We start from the raw sequence: 21,667 nt of genomic DNA on the forward strand, positions 1-21,667 counted from the left end.
ACAACATAACTTCTATTTCTTTATCTCTGAAAATAATAAAAATAACATGAAGGTCTATTCAGTTCACTTCAGTTTTATTTCATAAGTGTTCTGCAACCTGGAAGTCTCAAGTAAATTTTGTGAGTTATTAGGTTAATTCTCCCTGGACATTTGATGTGAATATTATAGATGATAATAGGATGGAAATGAATTTGGATTTTATCTAAGAAAAATTAAAATGTTTGTTCATATTTACACAAATACAAAGATTAAGATCTTGTCATCCATAGACATTTTCTGAAAGAATCTGTAAAGGATGTTCATCAGCAGAATGTACAATGAACACAAAGGAGTCAAATGACAGAAACAAGTTATAACCGCCGAAACTCATAAAAATGTGTTGGTAAATTTAATCAAGTACTCACTATAAGGAGTAAATACAATCATTAAAAATGTGTTCTTATGACAGATGTGGAAAAAAGTCTAAACAGTGAGAGGTGGAATATTGTTCAGTGGGTAGTTAAAACATGAAACATTTCTTATACTATCCAGAGAAAAGATGAAGATACTGATTGAGTCTGGATCTTGTTAGAAAATTTTGTGGCTAATTGTATATGTTTAAAAATTTGAACGAACACTAAAAAATGTAATATGATTTCCAAAGTAGCAGAAAAATGAAAAAAAAAGTTTCATCAATTCAACTTACATGTAAAAAAGGAAAAAATATTTTTAAAGTTTAATTGATAATAGAAATAACTGCAAATGTGCACCGGTAATCTCGAGGTACTTAAATGAATTAAACTCACTAATTAAAAATGATAAAGATGATCAGATTCATTTTTCTAAATCCTGTTAAAAATGTTTATAATAAAACAATACTGGATAATACTGGATATTTGAAATAGGACAATACTGAATATTTTAAATAGAATAGGTTATAAAACGCAAATACTGTATCAACCAAAAGAAGACATGTAACAATAAGAATATTAGATAAAACAAATTAAGGAAAAAAGCAATAAAGATAAGAAGTTACGGTATCTAAAGATAAAGACTACAATCTACCAAAAATTATACAATTATCATGAATTCGTGTGTACCTAACAAATTGGTTTGAAATATAACTTCATAATGTTAAAAAGAAATAGATGAATATGCAATAATATACCTCTACCAGGAACTGATAGATAAAGCAAAGAAAAAATTATAAGATTATAGAAGACTGGAACAACACAGTTAATTGATTTCATTTAATAAGTGTATATCCACATTGCAGCCTACGAGCAAAAAATATATTGTTTTAAACACATATAAACAGGCCTGGTGTGGTGGCTCACGCCTGTAATCCCAGCACTTTGGGAAGCCGGGAGGGAGGATTGCTTGAGGCCGAGTTCAAAACCAACATGGCCAACATTTCAAGACCCAGCCTCTACTAAAAAAGAAAAAAAGCACACATATAAACAATTACAAAACACAAACATGAAGAAAGTCTTAACAAAGTTCAAAGAATAAATATCATACAGGTCACATTTTCTTTCTTCTTTCTTTCCTTTTTATTTATTTATTTTTTAATAATTTCAACTTTTATTTTTGATTCAGGGGGTACATGTGCAGGTTTGTTGCCTGGGTATGTTGTTTGATGCTGAGGTTTGGGATACAACTGATCCCATCAACCAGGTACTGGGCATTGTACCCAATAGTTTCAACATTTTTCACTTCCCCTGTAAGTCCCCAGTGTCTACTGCTGTCATCTCAATGTCCATGAATACCCATTGTTTAGTTCCCACTTATAAGTGAGAACATGTGGTATTTGGTTTTCTGTTCTTGCATTAATTTGCTTAGGATACTAGCTCAAGCTGCATCCATGTTGCTACAAGAAACATGATTTCACTCTTTTTATAGCTGCATAATATTCCATGGAGTATACGTACCACATTTTCTTTATCGATTTCATGTCTTTGCTATCAAATGACATGTTTTCTTAATTTCCATTTCAAGACAATTGAAATAGTTAGAATTTTCAGATAAAATACAGGACATCTAATTAAATATGAATTCCAAATAAATAAATAAATTTTTAGTAAAAGCATGTTCCCTACAATATTTGATACATGCTTAAATTTAAAAATTATTTGTTGTTTATCTGAAATTCAAATTTCACTGGGCATCCTGTATTTTTATTTTCTAAATCTAGCAATCCTAGAAATATAAATCATCAGTAAAAATACAGAAAACCAAAGCAAAACAAAACCTAGACTATGCTTGTCTAAAAAATGTACTCCAAATGTACTCTCTGCACATTAGATCGAAAGCAAATTAAGAAGAAAAGTATCTGAATGAAAAGGGAATGGCAAGGAGAAGAAGGAAAGACCCACCCTTCCAGATAGTCAAACCATTATAAGGCTTTGGTTTTTAAACATGGTAGTATTGCTGCAGAAATAGATACAGAGGGCAGTGAAGCAGAATTGACACACGCATCCTTATATGAAAATTGGGCATTTGACAGAGGTGATATTACAAGCCCAAGGCTGACAAATGGATTTTTAGTAAAGCTAATTGTAACAGTTTATTTTCAAAATGGAAAATAAAGTTACATTACCTCTCAACATGAAATTTCTTTTTATAAATATTGAAAACACATTAAAAACTTAAAGCTTTAGAAGAATATATAGAATGTCTATTTGAGGTCAAGTTAGGAAAGGACTGTCTTATAGAGAGCACAAAAGAGTACATGAAAAAATATTAATAGCATTGTCTCATTGTCTCTACATCTTCGAAAAAAATGTCTGTGGAAAATGAAAAGACTAGCTACAAACTGAGCAAAGGTACTTTCATTACATATGATCAACAAGGGATAATTTGTAGCAAGTATATGTAAAGAACTCATACAAATAAACAAGAGAAAAGCAAATAACTCGATAGAAAAATGGGCGTATGATATCAAGAAATAATTTATAGGAAAGGGACAATTTGAACTTCCAGTAACTGAAAAGATGTTCAACCACACTAATAATTGGATAGATGAATGATATCACCTACAAGATAGGCAAAAGAAATAAAAATAAAAATATGTAAATGACAAGTATTGTCTGATTTCAAAAGTAACTCTGCCCCTTATTAGTTATATGACTATGGCAAGTTATTTAATCTGTCTATGTCAGTTTCTCATCAGTAAAATGAGAATGTTAAAGTACCTTTGTCACAGAATTGTAATGAGAATTAAATGAGTTTGTGTTTTCAAAATTCTGAGAACAGAACGCACCCATTTTTAAGCATTATATAACTTTTTGCCAGATGAAAGAAATATTGGCAAGGATGTGGGAAAGTGGAAGCTCTCCATGCCTGTGAGTAGAGGTGTATTTTGGAACCCCTACATCAGAAAGCATCTTGATAATGTCTAGTTGAGGTTGAAATGTGTATAATTCTAATTTTAACAAGCAGAATACAATCCTAAAACAGCTATGATTTTCCTTGAAAACAGTGTTGAGTCAATAAAGCAAGTTGCAGAATTATGCATGTTGTCTAATATCAATTATATTGTTTAAAAACAAAATAGTGCAATATAGTATTATGAGCACACAAATACACAGCAAAATATAAAGCACAGTCAAGAAGGACACATGCGGACTTTATGACAGTGGTTACTTGATGGAGAAAGCAGTTTGGATTGGGGATAAGTTGAGCAAAATTTAAAGATAATATGGCAAAAGATGGCATTTGCTAGTTCTGGGTGCAAAGGATTTTGTTACATTTCTTTTTTCTGGTGTTCTCTACTTTTGAAATATGTGTCATTCAAGATACATGAATTTTTCAACAGGGATTTAAGGAAACTGGTACATAAAAATCTATATTTCATATATTAACAATAAAGATTACTATATTTTATAAAACATAATTATAGAGCATACAAAATTTTAATCATTTTGAACGTAAAAATGAATAAAATAGTCCTAATTGACAGTTTCTTGATTATTGAAGTATTTACAACCATATAATGATAATATTACTATTAGAAATAGTAATAATATTTATTCTAACTAGTTATCTTTTTGAAGCAATTCCATCAAGGTGGGGGAGGAAAACAGCAAGTATCACAGGTGGTATATCTAAGTTTCAGATTATATTATTAATACAGAAATAAGCTTAAATAGTCTTTAAAATATGGAGTTGTTTGCAGGTTCTTTAAATTATTCATCTTAATGGCCAATTGACTAAGTAGAAATTCTGACAGCAGATAATTCAAACTTGAAGTCACTGATACACACTTGAAACATACATATTTTGTCCAGTAATTGGAAGAAGACCCGCATGCTGTAGATCTCAGGTATGTCAATGGCAAATAGATTTTTTTTTGTTTTAAAAGCTTTGTTATATTTTTGCTTTAATGTTGTGGATGGTCAGAAGGAAGGGAATAAACCTCTGAACAGATGAGTAAATTTGCAAATTTTATTAATGATACTAAAGCTCTTAATATTTATTTAGAAGAGGTTAAATATGCAAACTCTTTCTGACTATATAGACTGTGTCTTAGGAAACTAATTTAGACCAGACCAATCCAATAACTACTATGACTCATTGCTATGACTCTACAATGTATGTTCTGTTATTCATAGTCTTTCAAAAATATGAATAAGAACTTACTAATTTCCTCAATTATAGTTGTATCTATTCCTACACGTCAATCTAGTTTGAGAACACAATTTAGTAAGCTGGCAAGATCAATGGTTCACCGTGATTTGCTTAGTCATTTCTGTTAAACACTTTGTTTACTGTCATCTAGGAGATCTGGTCAATTAGAGATTTTTCCATTGTAGGGTCAAAAGTCTAATTAGAAATGGCATTTTAATTAAAATATACTAAGTACCAGTTGTGTCCAAAGCTATAATTTTTATTTCAAAAAATCTTTATTAAGTAATGTTTTTACTTAGCTTGACATGGAGCCAAATTTAGCTGCTAATAACAAAAAATCACTGTTAACTTTATTAATGACCATTTCTCTCCATATTATATTCTAAATCAATGGTACTAATTTGTTTAAAATAGCTATAATGCTGCTGGCAACTGAATTTTTTCAGTGTTTTCCACTATTAATCATTGCCTCCCTTTTTTTCCATCAAGAAATTAATAGGATGTTTCTGTTGCTTTTTACATTTCATACCAACACTCTAACTCAGCTGAAAGCAAGGCAGATCCACAATGGACTATTTAATTCAAACTGGGAATGGAGGCGGTAGGGGAGTTTGGACTGAAAGTAAAAACGTGAAATGCTTCAATTGATTGTATGTCTAACAACTACATTAATTAAGATCAGACTATTTCTATGAATTCATTTCCTCATTGCAAGTGGCAGAGATTCTATCAGACAGAAACTGGTGTAAATCCCATGCAAATGATTTTTATTGAACATGTACTGCTCACATTTTAGGGACTGTATTCTACCTAAATAATGCAAGAGCATGTGATGCCTGCCAAATCCCACACAATGTTGAAACCCCAGTTAGTGTTTTATCTTTAAAGAGAGAGCTCTGCATCCTTTTGGCAGCTGATGAGTTCAGATAGAAAACATGCCAGGAGTGTGGACCAATGCATTATCACACGCACCCCCCGCCGCATAACTGTGCCTCGTCATATGCCATAACATTGGCAAGCAGAGCCCAGAGCTCTTTAAGAACAAGAAGAAGCTCATAAATAATGGTTGAATCACACAAGGGATAATTAAATGAGACAACTGAATGCCAATGGACTCCCCAGCAGAAAATGCTTCTCAGTGAGGATCATTCCTGCGCGGCTTTATTTTCTTTTTCTTTTTCAGTTTTAGTTCTGACTAGCAGTTCATTACTGCAGATACTTTTCAAATGGGAGTGTTTTAAAAAATTGTCAAACTCTGGAAAACATTTTGAGACATTTTCATATTTAGGAACATTTCTTCAACATATATAAACATATCAATATATTCTTATTTTAACATTTTTTAGCTCTAGCCTCACCATTTAATGGCATATACCTGCTTGACAAACCAACCACAGATAACACTCTTGAAAAGCAAAAGGGGAAATTTTCATAATGTGCAAAATCTCAGTGAGTCGTGTGTCCTACAATGTGAGTGGAATTCATTCATTCTTTTCATTTAGGATAAATGCACATCAATGTTATAGCTGCCTCCTCATTCTTAAAAAATGAGATTCACAATGAATTTCAATGTTTCTCCACCAACCTCCTCCGAATTCTTTTTCAGAAATGCTTAATGTTTCTGGCTTGACAGCTTTGTGCTCAAGGTTGACAGGATATTTTTAGTATCCCAAGTATTTTAAAGGCTCAGAAAAATCTAGCTCTGGTTTGCTTGTTTATGAAATACATTTAGCAGACAATTACAGTTCATTTAATATGCATTCATTGCTGTCTGAGAAAAAAATGCCTTCAGCTTTTTTGGCAAAATGAAGAGAAATATGTATTTTCTCACACTGAGGCCACTCAGAACAGGGCATACTCACTAATCACTGAGGATTGGGCACCTCAGACAGTAAAAGGGAAGAGGTATAGAAGGAGGTAAACCTAGTTCAGCTCTACTTCTTAATCAAGAAGGAGAGGACAAAGAGCCTGGGGTCACCGGCCTAACACGTTTAAATTTAGTAACGATAAGATAATCCTGCATAGCAGTGCAAAACTGCACCTCAATTTCAGGCAGGCTTCTGAAAAGTTAAGTGAAAATTTACATTATCACCTCTGCCAAGTCATCAAATATTTATTTAGCACCTATCATGTGCCAGGCCTTGTGGTCAGTTTTGGAGCTAAAAATAAGTAGAATAAGGTTGGTCACTGCTCTCTTGATGATTTCTATCCAACAAAAAGGGCAGAACAAAGAAATAATTAATTAAAACAGCAATGATATCTCTGACACAACACAGTATCACTTATGCATTATTCCAGCCTGAGAGGCAGAGTATAAATCTAACCATAATAAAACATTGCACAAAACCAAAATTGAAAATGTTCTCCTGAAAAGGAAAAAGGCAAGTTTTTTTAAAAAAAAAGTTGATTTCTTGAAAAAGACAATAGAAGGTGTGGAAATTGTATGAGGATAAATGTTTTAAAATTAAAGAGATAAGATAATCAAATGAGCCTACACTGTATCCTGTATTATTAAAAATGCTTTAAAAAGACATTAGTGGGTGAATTAACAAAAAATATTATATAGATGGTAATTAGATAAAAGTAATGTGCCAATGTGAAGCTTATCAAAGGTGATAACTCTACTGTGGTTATGAAAAACAATATCTCTATTCTTAGAAAATACACACAGATGTATTTAGGGATAAATATGTCATCCTTTTTGCATAGTGTATACAACCTACATCCAAATGGTTAAAAAGAAAAACATATGTATGTGGTGTGTGTGTGTGTGAGAGAGAGAGAGAGAGAAAGAGGAAGAGAGAGAGTGAGAGAGAGAAAAGAGAATGCCAACAATAAGGCTAATAAGACAAAATACTAACAACAGGTGAATCTGGCCAAAGGATTGTATTTACTATTCTTGAAACTTCTTGGTAACTATGAAATTATAAACTTATAATAAGGAAAGTTTTTTGCTGAAAAGGAGTTTCATACTGTGCTATGAGCCATGTAGGAAGTACTTTAACCAAGTCTCTAAGGGAGCTTGCCTTAGAAAGTAACACGTACAATGATGCCTGAAAGACAAAGAGGAGCGTAGGGGTAAAGTGAAGAGCATGATGCGTTAGGAAATCATTCTAGGCACCAACATTTTTGAAGACCTTGAGATAGTTGAGTGTTCAGACCAGAGAAGTCCTATATAGCCAGAGCACAGAAGTATCAGAGAAAATGGGCTGAGAGGAAAATAGAAGGGGAGGCAGGGGCCTGATCATGTGGAGTCTCATACACTAAGTCACAAGATTGGATAAGTCTGGGAATGGCTTGACAACTGGTGTAATGTAATTCAAAGCAAAGGAAAGAAGCAGAATGATTCTTTTGGCATTATTAAAAATAAATTTTAAAAGATCTTTGAAGGGTAAAGGGTCTGTCTTGTCAACTAGAATCCAACCTGAGACCCCAAATGGTGAGGGCTTGCACACATTCCCTCCTCCTTTCTCAGGATCTGGAGGACTCAACTCTATTCCCACTTCTTCCACTGATGAAACATAAAGTAAGAAGAGGCCCCATACCAGAGATGGTAGGAGGGTATCATTCGAAGAGGACTTGTTAATGAATGAGTCATGGAAGCCAATGGGCTAAGGAAGAGAGAGGTAGGAAGAAGTTACAGGAAGGATGTTCTCAACAAACCTCCACAGGATATCCTCAGAGACTAGAGGTTAATGTTTAAGGTCTCAGGTCCAGGGATTTGTCTTAGGGAAAGTCTAAGAGAATAATGAAGCCCTCTCTTAAGTTACTATTTTCTATTTGCATTTGACTTTCTCACTTGAGTTTCAAGTGGAGGGCTAACCAGGACCTCCTCTAGTGTTTCTGTGCATTTCGCCACTTAAGAGGTTAAGACTTCTTTGTGTTACCTTTTTGTTCCATGACAATAGGTTAAGTTTGAGATGACAGAATTTTACAAAGATAACTTTTCCCAATGCACTGCAATGAGGGCACTGTATTGTGGAGAAGACTAGGGTAATGAAAGGGAAAGAAAGATGTCTGGGAAACAAGTTATAAGGCTGCTGAATTATCCAGATAGCATCCATCCATGGATACCTCAGTTACACCCATGTTGGTGAAGACATATCTTTATGACTTATTTATAAGTCTTATCCATTTATACATTTTGGAGAGAAATCTGTTTTCATATTTTGAACTAGCTTAAAATAAGATACCATTATTAATTAACAACCTAACCCCTTGGAATTTAATGCCCTGCAACAAATTTATCATGTCCACTGTTATATGGATCATCTAGATCCCAAAAGCATTCTGCTAACTAGGGTTTTACCCCTAATTGTGGTAAAAATGAATAGCCTGAACTATCCAAGAAATTGTGTCATCAACCACAGAGCCTCTAAGAACCTACCTAGAGCATAGGCTGCATTCCCTTAAGAATACAGAAGGTCCCTCAAGGTGAAGAGGTTGGCATGGAACTGCTAGGAACTGAGATAACCCTGACACCTTTTAAATTTGCAATGTATTCCACTAGGTGCTGACTCTAGATGAAGTTCATTAAAGTCAAAATATGTGTTAAATTAGCAGTCTTTTTAATTTTTAATAGGCTTAAAATGCTTTGTTTATGTATTTGTCTATGGTAAAAATCAATTGTTTTTAAAATATTAAGTTTTGATTCATAAAGCCAAAGAAACTGTATCTATTTTGAGGTCAAAATAAATGTGTAAGCCATAAATGAATAAAAGTCCTCTATGTTCTCAGAACTAGAATGTAAGAATATTATTAGACTTCCTACAGTTTTTCTCATGAAAATTATAAAATATGAGAATAATTTGAAAAAAAATATGATTCTCTAGGACTCACACACTTATTGCTAATTAACATGGGGAGCTGAAACAAACATATAAGTTATCAATTAATCTTTATATTATGTGCTTAATTTGCCCAACAGTTGCTTACCCCTAAAATACAATCACAGATGCATTAAATGGGAAAAATGCAGATCAAATCCAGTATTTAGAGGTCAATAATTTTTCCTAAGGAACTTGAAATGAGCTGCAAATTGTTCATTTCATCCTCACAACTTGCCTTTGAGGCAGAGAATACTCATAACTTTGACTGAGAGGACATATGTCACAATATGATTGAGAAATTGGGAACAGGGTAGCAGAGCAGTCATTGTCTGAACAAAGGTTAAAGCCCAGTTCTGTACCTTTCCCTCTGCCATTTCTATTCATTGAACTTTGATAGCACTCACATAAAGCATCACTCTCTCAACCAGAATCTCTGCTCTTGTCTCACACCACACTCATCCAGGAAGGCTCAGACCTCCCTCCTCTGCCCCACCCCCAGTCACCATGCTAACTCATCCCTTCCATTGGAAGACCTTGAGCTCTTCCATCAGAAGTCTCCTGAGAGCTTGCCACTATCCTGGAATGTAGCTGTATCCTGGGTAACCAAGATCATCTGAAGCTGGCCAGTAACTCTACGTGGATAGGAAGGGGCTAGACTGGTGGTGCTATGCTACATGCATCTGCAAGGATCTGTATTTTGAGAAAAAAAAAAATCTAATTTAAACAATAGAATTTACTGGTTTATGTAACTCAGTATTCTGCAGGAAGGTTGACTTCAGTTAGTAGTAGACCAAGAGTTGTTTCTCTGTATCTCTCTGCTTTGCATTCTATGGCTCGGCCTCCACCCTCAGATTCCACAGGCCACTTTCATAGCTCAAGAGTCTCATCATCAGGTCCAGGCTTTATGCCAAATTGTTGCATTCCCTTGCTAGGGCTGCCATAGCAAAGTACCACAGACTAGGAGACTTAAATACAGTTACTTATTTCTTTACAGTTCTGGAAGTCCAAGATCAAGGTGTTAGCAGGGTTGATTTCATTCTGAAGCCTCTGTCCTTTGGTTCATAGATGTCCATCTTCTCCCTGTGTCTTCATGTGGGCTTTCACTGTTGCATGTCTGTGTACTCATTTATCTTTTTTTTTTTTTTTTGCCTTTCTTCAATTTAGGATTTTATTTCCCTTTAAGTAGCAAAATTTTTATTTTCTCAAAGAAAAGGAAGTGGCAGCTGCACACAGAATGGTGTGTCCTGACATTTTTATTTGTTTGCAAGTTTTATTTCCTTTTTTATTGATTTAAAAAAGCTGTACATATTAGGGGGTACATGTGGTATTTTGATACAAGCATACAATATGTAATAATCAAATCAAGGCAATTGGGATATCCATCATTTCAAACTTTTATCTGTTTTGTGTTGGGAAAACTTCATTTTCTTCTAACTATTTTGAAATATACAATAAATTATTGTTAACTATAGTCACTCTACTGTACTATTGAACACTAAAGCTTATTCTTTCTATTTAACTGTATTTTTGTACCCATTAGTCAGCTTCTTTTCATCCCACCCCCCCTCCTCCCTACCCTTTGCAGCCTCTGGTAACCATCTTTCTACTCTCTATCTTCATAATTTCAATTGTTTTGACTTTTAGATCCCACAAATAAGTGAGAATATGTGATGTTTGTCTTTCTGTGCCTGGCTTACGTTACTTAATATAATGACCTCCCAGTAAGTTCTATCCATATTGCTGCAGATGACAGGATTCCGTTCTATTTTATGGCCAAGTAGTATTCCATTGTGTATATTTACCACATTTTCTTTATTCATTCATCCATTAATGAACACAGGCTCATTCCATATCCTAGCTATTATGAATAGTGCTGCAATAAATAAAGGAGGGCAGATATATCTTCAGTATACTAATTTCCATTATTTTGGGGGTATACCCATCAGTGGCATTGTTGGATCATATAGTAGTTCCATTTTAGATTATTTCAGATTATTTGTTCCTGTGGCTTTGGGGGGTTTCGTTTGTTTGGTTGGTTGGTTTATTGGTTGGTTTTTGCAATTGAGTTGTTTGAGTTCCTAATATACTCAGGTTATCAATCTCGTGTCAGAAGAATAGTTTGCAAATATTTTCTTCTGTTCTGTGGGTTGTCTCTTCACTTTTTGATTGTTTTCTTTGCTGTACAGAAGCTTTTTAGCTTGATGTAATCCCATTTGTCTATTTTTGCTTTTGTTGCTTACGCTGTTGATGTCTTACCCAAAAATCATTGTCCAGACCAACATCTCTAGCATTTTCTCAATGATTTCTTTTAGTTTTTTTGTAGTTTCAAGTTTTATATTTAATTGTTCAATCCATTTTGCGTTGAGTTCTGTGTATGGTGAAAGACAGGGTCCTAGTTTAACTCTTCTGCATATGAATATTCAGTTTTCCAAGCACCACTTTTTAATGACACTGTTCTTACCCTAATGTATGCTGTATTAGTCCATTCTCATGCTGCTATGGAGAAATACCCGAGACTGGGTAATTTATAAAGAAAAGTGGTTTAATTGACTCACCATTCCACATGGCTGAGGAGTCCTCAAGAAACTTAAAATCATGGCAGAAGGCACCTCTTCACAGAGAGGCAGGAGAGAGAATGATTGCCAGCAGATGAAATGCCAGACGCTAATAAAACCATTACATCTGGTGAGATTCACTCATTATCAAGAGAACATCATGGGGGAACCACCTCCATGATTCGGTTACCTCCACCTGGTCCCTCCCTTGACACTTGGGGGTTACGGGGATTACAATTCAAGGTGAGATTTGGGTGGGGGCACAGAGCCAAACTCTATCATATGCACTTGCTACCTTTGACAAAAAGGAGTCAGCTGTAAGTGCATGGATTTATTTATGTTATCTATTTTATTCCATTGGTCTATGTGTCCATTTATATGCCAGTAGCATGCTGTTTTGGTTGCTATAGCTTTGTAGTATAATTTGAAGTCAGGTAGTGCGATGCCTCCAGGTGTGTTCTTTTTGCTCAAGACTTTTTTTAGTTATTTCAAGTCTTTTTTGGTTCCATATGAGTTTAAGGATTGTTTATTCTATTTATGTGAAGAATGTCATTGGTATTTTGATAGGGATTGCATTGAATCTGTAGATTGCTTTAGGTAGTAGGGACACTTTAACAATATTGATTCTTCTAGTTGATGAGCATAGAATATCTTTCCATTTTTTTCATGTCCTTTGCAATTTCCTTCATTGGTGTTTTATAATTTTCCTTGTCAAGATCTTTCACTTCTTTGGTCAAATGTATTCCTACTTTCTTTTTTTTTTTTTTTTTTTTTTTTTTGGTTATTCTAAATGGGATTGCTTTCTTGATTTTTTTTAGATTAACTATTGTTACCATATAGAAATACTACTGATTTTTGTATGTTGATTCTCTATCTTGCAAATTTACTGGATTTATTAATCAGTTTTAAGAGTCTTTTAGTGAAGTCCAGGATGTTATAAATATAAGATCATGTCTCTGCAAACAAGAATAATTTGACTTCTTCCTTTCTAATTCGGATGTCCTTTATTTCTCTCACCTAACTGCTCTGGCTAAGACTTCCAGGACTGTGCTGAATAGTAGTGGTGAGGGTGGGCATCCCTATCTTGCTTCATATCTTACTGGAAAGGCTTTCCATTATTCCCCATTCAGTATGATATTAGCTGTGGGTTTGTCATATCTGGTCTTTATCGTTCTGAGGTATAGTTATTCTATACTCAACTTGTTGAGAAAGACTAACCTCTTTTTATTAAAGCACCAGTCATATTGGATGAGGGCCCATTCTAGTGACCTTAATTATGTCTTTAAAGGTTCTCTCTCCAAATATAGTCAAACCCTGAAGTACTAGGTGTTTGGACTTCAACATATGAATTTTGCAGGGGCACATTTCAGCTCATTATGGTGGTCAACTAGACAATTAAGATATATAGGATGAGGTTTCTGAGAAAGAATGATGGTTATCCCTGGTAATTCCTATTAAAGAGAGAGCTTGCTTCACTTTTGCAGGTCTCAGAAAATCTATTGTTGCTGATCTTATCAGTGTTTAGGGGGTCAGGTGCCATTCTTGAAACATTCGTTATGGCCAGAGAGGTGAAATTAGACTGTCATTTTGGCCCATCCTTAAAAGTGGAGGGGAACTCCAAATCACATGGAGAAGAATAGGAAAGTAGTGGTTTTCCAAAAGAAATTTGGGATATTACTAGTAAGTGGTAGGAATACTAAACAATACTAAATAAAACACGTGTACTGCCTTAACTCAACCTAAAAGGTGGCAAAATCCATCAAGCTATAAAAATAGAAAATCACTGTATTGCATTAACCATAATAATTATTGACTCAGACAAGAAAACCAATGAGTGTAGAAATGTTGGGGAACAAGGTATTCATTGTGTCAATGTATCAATTTACAGGCTACATATTAATTACAACGGAAAAGTCTGGAAGATACCAATTAACCAAAACGATGTAATTTAGCAATCAGTGAGACACAGAAATCACAAGATCACCTAGATAATATTTCTGCAAAAAAAGTTTCACTTGAATGTAATCATGAGGAAAAAAATCCAAAATGAGGGACATTTTTCAACATGACTACTCAAATGCTTTCAAAAATGCCAGTATCATAAAAATCATAAAAAGGTTGGTGAATTATGCTAGATTAAGGAGACTAATGAAACAAAATGTAATGTATGATGTTGATTGGATCTTGAATCAAATAAGACAACAACAAAATATTTTAAAAGACACCATTGAAACAATTGGAGAAATTTGCATATGAACTATACATAAGATAATAGAATTGTCAGTGTTAAATTTACATAGTATAATAATTGTATTTTGTTTATGGATGAGAATGTCCTTGTTGTTAGGCAATACATGCTGAAATATATCAGCGAGTATTTGAATGCTAAAAATCACATGTGTCCTAGTATTGGCTTACTTGTAGGAAGTGAAATAGATTTCATCAAAAATAATAAAGGCTTTGATGTTTATTTTCTTGAAATTTTCAGTCTTTTATGATGTCAAATAACTATTGATATTCCGTTGGTTCCTTAAACTTTTCTTCATCTTTAAAATGAGAAGAATATAAAGTATGAAGAGTGTCACTGTTAAAAAGTGCACTGCTTTTACAATACAGAGAAAGGAAAATTGGAAGAACCTGTTTGTAACCTTATCAAAAAAACTCAGTATTTCTTTATGCAAAAGGCAACTGTAGCAGTGAAGGAAATTGGGGCATACCGTGAAAATTTACCTAGAATATTTTTTAAATGCTAAAGACCCAGGATATTTTTTTCTGCCTGTCTCCTTTTTTAAATTTTTTCCCTCCCCAGTAAAAAATGAAAATTACCTGGTTTCTTATGTCAATTTTTTTCTTTAAGCAATGATTATGGAATATCTTCTTTGTGATTTTATAAAAAAACAAAAAATCTCTTCCTGTAGGTAATTTGGGAAGATTGTTAATAGAAGGTGGGGCAGACAGCTTTAACTGAATAGTTTCCTCCTTTACAATGAAAATCTATAAATTTACGATAATTTATAAGTATGAAGATTTGACATGTGTCTTGAAGGTGAAGAGGTTTTGGTTTTGAGCAATTTAATTAAAAATAGAGACTCAAAACTATAGCTAAACTCCAGAATAAACAATGTCCACCCATGCTCACTTCTGGTTTTATATTATGTGCCAGGTAGGTGGCCTAAGTCACTAATGGTACTTACTTCTTATAGAATATTAGGAAATAACAGATGCATTTGTGACAAGTCTGTATTTACATGACAGCTTCATATTCAAAGAAGTTATGTAATTGACTTAGCTCTAAATCTTTCCAAGAGTTTCTAGTTCTTTTGCAGTAGTTCAACCAATTTGTATTCACTGTTCCTTTCATGAATCTACATTTGCTTTTTTTCTTCCTAATAGATAAAGAATTGACAGCAACTTATCTAGGCAATCACCATACACCCATCACTATTTATAAAGTCATATATTTATTAATTCATTTAATGCTTAATGAAGGTTTTTGTTTTGGTAATCTATAAAATATCACAAATCACATCAAAACTTTGTGGCTTTAAACAAACACATTTCAGAGTTAATCTGGAAAATTCCTTTCAGGTAAACTGTGAAAGGTTGCATTTGTTTTAAGTCACAAAGTACTGAATCTGCCAGTGCTTTGATCTTGGACTTCCCAGCCTCCAGAACTGTGAGAATTAAATGCTTGTTGTTTATAATCCACTGATTTTATGACATTTCCTTATAGCAGCCTGAATGAATAGACTAAGACAGATACCAAAGTTAAGAAGATAATCTTTGTCCTTAAGAAGGTCCCAGTCTGCCAGAGAATAGAAAGGTGTAAACAAATACTGCAATTACAAACTAAAATTAAAAAGATCCTATATTAAAGCTCCATAAAAGGTATATCGGGAGTACAAAGGAAAAAGTGGCTCACTTATCCCAGCTCCCCCTTCCTAGCCCAATTCCAGTGCTGGTGAATGGGTCTCATGAGGGATGTGACTCCAGGGGACTTTGCAGACAGTAGCAGATGGAAAGAGTAAAGAGAATTCCAGAAAAAGGAGGTGTGTGTGCACTTTGCTAAAATTTCTATTATTGTGCTAGTTATTCTGGAAAGAATTTGTGTTGTTTATTCCTGAAAGACCCTAACCCATCTCAGTTATAAGAGTGAGTAGAGGGAAACCCTCTGAGCGTTTATTTATAATCTGCCATAGTACCTGTAAAGAGCATTGAAAAAATATGCAATAATATTACTGAAATGTTTATTAAATAAATGTATAGTTATAAAAAAAACACAACTTTTCATGGTCTCTCACAATTCTGCAATATGAGCCCAGCTAAGCTAGGTAGTTCCTCTGTTCCATGTGCTATCAGCTGAGGATGTAGTCATTATTCTCAACTGGGCTGAGAAGTCCGAGACGACCTGTTCACAGGGCTGGCAGACAGGGCTAGTTATGGACTGAAATATCAGGTAGGGCTGTTGACTGAAGTGACTCCATTCACCTCCACTTAGTCTCTCCACACAGCTTGGGTTCACAGCATGATGGCTGCCTACAGTTTCTTAAGTCCTGATTTGGATGTTGCACAACGTCGTTCTGTCACATTCTGTTAGTCAAAGCAAGTCACAGGGATAGCCCAGATTCTAGGGAAATATAGAAACAAAAAGCACAGTATTTACTGTTACTCATAGTATTTATTTACAATAGAATACACAACAACAATAGCATACAGAGGAGAGAAGGGAGATAAATGAAGTTAAGGTGTCGTATGGTCCTTTCATTATTGCTAGCTCAAGAATACTGAAGAATCAATGACCTAAGCATCCATCTCATGAAGTTCCTAAAACCAGTAAATTATCCCCAAAGTAAATAGAAAAACATAAAGAACAGATAATAAAGAAATAAAGAACAAACATAGAGTATATGATCAACAAAGTAGAAGCTGGTCCATTGAAAAAAATATAAAGTTAATTGATTTCTGAAGAGAATTATAAAAAGATAACATAAATAACCAAGAGTCAAAGTGGAAAATAGGGCAGGGCTATAACTCTTAAAACCATTACAAATATAATATTATAATATATTTCTGTCAATATATTTTATAATTGAGATGTAGGGACAAATTTCTAGGAAAACATGACATACCATAATTGACCCCCAAGAAATAGAAAATCTGAATCGTCCTATCTATTGTAGTTTTGAATATATTTTTTTAACATCTCCCACACTCACACAAATGCATGAGACCTTTAGGTCCAGAAAGCTTATAAAACATATAAAGTATATAATAAAATAATGACACCAATTGGTAAAAACACTGTTAGAGAATTTAAAAATCCTTAATAGCTCGTTTCATTTTACAAGACTATGATAACCTTGACAGAAAATCTGATAAGAACTCTATAATTAATTAGTCAGGTGTGGTGGTGGGCACCCATAGTCCCAGCTACTCAGGAGGCTGAGGCAGGAGAATGGCATGAACCTGGGAGGCGGAGCTTGCAGTGAGCTGAGATCGCACCAGTGCATTCCAGCCTGGGCGACAGAGCAAGACTCTGTCACAAAAAAAAAAAGAACTCTATAATTTAAAAAAACAGGTTAATCTCATTTGTTAATATAGATTCAAAAATACTACACAAAAGTATTAACACATTGAATTTATATATATATCTCACATGACTCAATGTGTTAATGTGTGCGTGTTAACACTAAAGATGTGTGTGTGTTGTTTATGTGTGTTTATATCATATTTCAAAAAAACAAGTCTAGTTTATGCCAGCAATACAAGAATATAAGGTCAGTTTTACATCAAAAATCATCAGTGCATTTTACTACATTAACAAAATAAAGCAAAAACCATATTTTCACCACGTTAACAGAATAAACAGAAAGTTACACTTGAGTATTTTATAAATTTTAAATATCAGTTCATGGGGAAAAAACCCTTAGAAAACTAGAGAAGGAAAGAAACTTACTTAATCTGATAAAAGATACCTATTTTTCTGAAAGAAAGTACAGCAAACACTAATGGTGAAATGGCAAGAGCTTCCCTTCTGAGACTGAGTATAACACAAAGATGCCCACTATCAGCACTTTTATTTAACACTGTGCTGTGTTTTATTTAACACTCTGCTGAAGTTTTCAAGCAGTGAAATTAGAGTAAATGAATAAATGGTAAAGAGATTGGGAATGAAAATTTGCAATATTTGCAAATAATATCATGGTTTAAGTGGAATATCTAAAGGAACCTACAGAAAACCTATTAGAATTAATGCATGAGTTTAGCAAGTTTCCAGGATAAAAGGCCATTATCAAAAATCAATTGTATTCCAATATAACAACCAAAGAATGTAAAATAATATGTTGTAATTAAACCAGTTACAGTAGCATCAAAAATATTAAATATCAGGGAATAAATCTAACAAATGTGGATACTTCTCACAAACCATAAAGTACCATTAAGAAAATCTAAACACAAATTGAACAGAGAAATACATCATGTTCATGATTAGAAAATAATATTGTAAATATATCAATTCTCACCAAATTGGACTATAAATTCAATTCAATCACAATCAAAATCACAGCAGGGTTTGTGCATGTATGTGGAAATTGACAAATGAATCCTAAGATTTCTTTGTAAATATAAGAAGCTAAAACCAGCTAAGTCAAAATTGGAAAAGAAGAAAAAAGAGCAAGTATTTTTGTACCAGACTTTGACTTACTTTTGAAGATACAATAATAGAGACCATGTGGAATTTGTCCAAGGGTAGCTAAATTAATAATGAAATAGAAAATATAGTCCAGAAACAGATCCACACATACATGAACTCTTGAATTATGATAAAAGTGGTACTGGAGAGTGACAGAAAACTACAGTCTTTTCTCTCTTTTTGTGGGGGCGGGGGGCGGGGGATGGAGTCTTGTTTTGTCAGGCAGGCTGGAGTGCAGTGGCTCAGTGTCGGCTCCCTGCAACCTCTGCCTCCCGGGTTCAAGCAATTCTCTTGCCTCAGCCTCCCAAGTAGCTGGGATTACAAAAGTGTGCCACCATGCTCAGCTGATTTTTGTATTTTTAGTAGAGGCAGGGTTTCACCATGTTGGCCAGGCTGGTCTTGAACTCCTGACCTCTTGATCTGCCCGCCTCAGCCTCCCAAAGCGCTGGAATTACAGGTGTGAGCCACCGCACCTGGCTGAAAAGTACAGTCTTTTAAATAAATGGTGCTGAGTCAGTGAGATAGACATATGGGGGAAAAAAAGAAACTTGACCCCGACTTCTGACTATATGCAAAAATAAATTTCAAGTGAATAGTAGAATTAAAAGTAAAAGATAAACGATAAAGCATCTAGAAGATAATAGCTTCATGATCTTGAGATGAGCAAAGTTTCTTTTAAAATGACACAATAATCCCTATATTTAAAGAAAAACATGATAAATCGGACCCTATTAAGACAATGAACTTCTTCTGGTTATCAAAAGTAACAAAAAAGTAAATAGGCAATAAGAGAAGATATTTGCAACACACATACCCAAGAAAACGTTTGTATCCACACTATGTAAAGAACTACAAATCATTCAGTAATAGACAAACAGCCAAAAGGGAGGAAAAAAAGACACGAAGAAGCACTTTACAAAAAAAAAGAAAAAAAAAAACTCTTATTACATAAAAATGGTCTGTAAACATTTGTAAGGGTGCTTAACTTTATTAGTTATAAGGAAATGCAAATTAAAGTCACAAAAAGATGAAGTACACAGCCACCAAAGAACTAAAGTTAAGAAGACTGACAATGAATGCCACATACTATTGAGGAGCAGCCCTGGGAACTATCATAAAAGAATGATAGTGATTAAATTGATACAGTCACTCAGAAAAATTGTTTGGCAATATATGTAAAGGTTAAACTTAACATACCATGACTAGCAATAACACTCCTAAATATATGCCAATGTTAAATAAAACAAGCAGAAGGCCACCAGTCTGACGCTGTCTCTTTAATTTGAGTTCCCACATTAAAAAGCACAACCTAACTTAGTAGCATTTTTTTGTAAGAAATAGCCAGGTTTCAGCCAATCACAAACAGCTGAGCCTCAGTCAATCACAGACAGCCAACTAATCAGACTGTGCCTAAATAAGACAAATGCCTCATCACAACATGCCTAAGAAGCAAATGCTTAGCTAGTCCATCAGGTGATTTCTCTACTTTGCTTCCCTGCTCAGCCTATAAAAGCTTACTGCTCATGCTGCTGGGCAGAACTCTGATCCTCTTCTGGTTCTGAGTGCTGCCCAATCATGAATCATTCTTTGCCCAAATAAACGCTATTAAATTTAATTTGTCTAAAGTTTTTCTTTTAACAGTTTGGCATTACAGCACGAAGTGACTGAGCAAAGCTACCCACTGAAACCACTGGGCGCATTGCTCTCTTGCCTAAACTGGAAGTCAAGGATGAGTTTCCTCTCAGATCAAAGGTCTGCAAATTTGCATTTTGAGCTCCGGACTTTATTTGAACAATTCTTTTACAGAACAGAATTTGCAATTGGATTGAATCTAATAAATAACTAGGTTCCTCCTCCTTGAAAGTAGGTTTCTCCAAATCTGAACAGTCTGGTGCTTCAGAAGTCTGGGACTCTTCTTTCTGGGACACTGACTACTTTTATGTACAATAAAGATGATTTCAGAAACCATGTATTTTGGGGGAAATGGTTAGCCTTACTATGGAAAACTTAGAATTACGGTGGCCACAATGAGGAAGCTTTAACTTGAGAGGCGCTTTAAAAAAGAAAGGATGCAGCAGGTCCCGGTGGCTCACGCCTGTAATCCCAGCACTTTGGGAGGCCGAGGCGGGTGGATCATGAGGTGAGGAGATCGAGACCATCCTGGCTAACACAGTGAAACCCCGTCTCTACTAATAATACAAAAAATTAGCCCAGCGTGATGGTGGGCGCCTGTAGTCCCAGCTACTTGGGAGGCTGAGGCAGGAGAATGGCGTGAACCTGGGAGAAGGAACTTGCAGTGAGCCAAGATCACGCCACTGCACTCCAGCCTGCGCAACAGAGCGAGACTCCATCTCAAAAAATAATAATAAATAAAAATAAATAAATAAATAAATTTAAAAAAGAAAGGATGCAGGACACCTCAAATACAATGGAATGTATTTTTGACTGTCATGCAGGAACTTCTAAAAGACTAAACGAATCAAAACACTGCCTTTCTATAAGAATCCTCATAAAATTCAAATGAAAAATCTTAAAACTCTTTTTCAAATATATTAGTAAAAAACTTTAGCTATCTAGATGGGTAACCCTGTTCCATTAACCAGAAAATCAAAAAAGGATTCAGCGATTTTTTTTAATGAATTAGTGAGTTTTGTGTTATTTTACCTAACACATGGCTAAAATTTTTGAATGAAAGCCTGTATGTTTATATTTATGTATGTATGTACATATGCATGTGTGTGTGGTATTTTTCTATTTCTGCATAGTATTGACAAAATTAATTAATTTTTTTTTTTTTAAAGCTCTGTTTGGCCAGGTGCGTTGGCTCGCACCTGTAATCCCAGCACTTTAGAAGGCTGAGGCAGGTGGATCACCTAAGGTCAGGAGTTCAAGAGCAGCCTGGCCAACATGGTGAAACCCTGTTTCTACTAAAAATACGAAAATTAGCCGAGTGTGGTGGCGGGCCCCTGTAATCCCAACTA

This window comes from Pongo pygmaeus, chromosome 13 (assembly GCF_028885625.2).
Source record: "Pongo pygmaeus isolate AG05252 chromosome 13, NHGRI_mPonPyg2-v2.0_pri, whole genome shotgun sequence".
Classification (NCBI taxonomy): domain Eukaryota; kingdom Metazoa; phylum Chordata; class Mammalia; order Primates; family Hominidae; genus Pongo; species Pongo pygmaeus.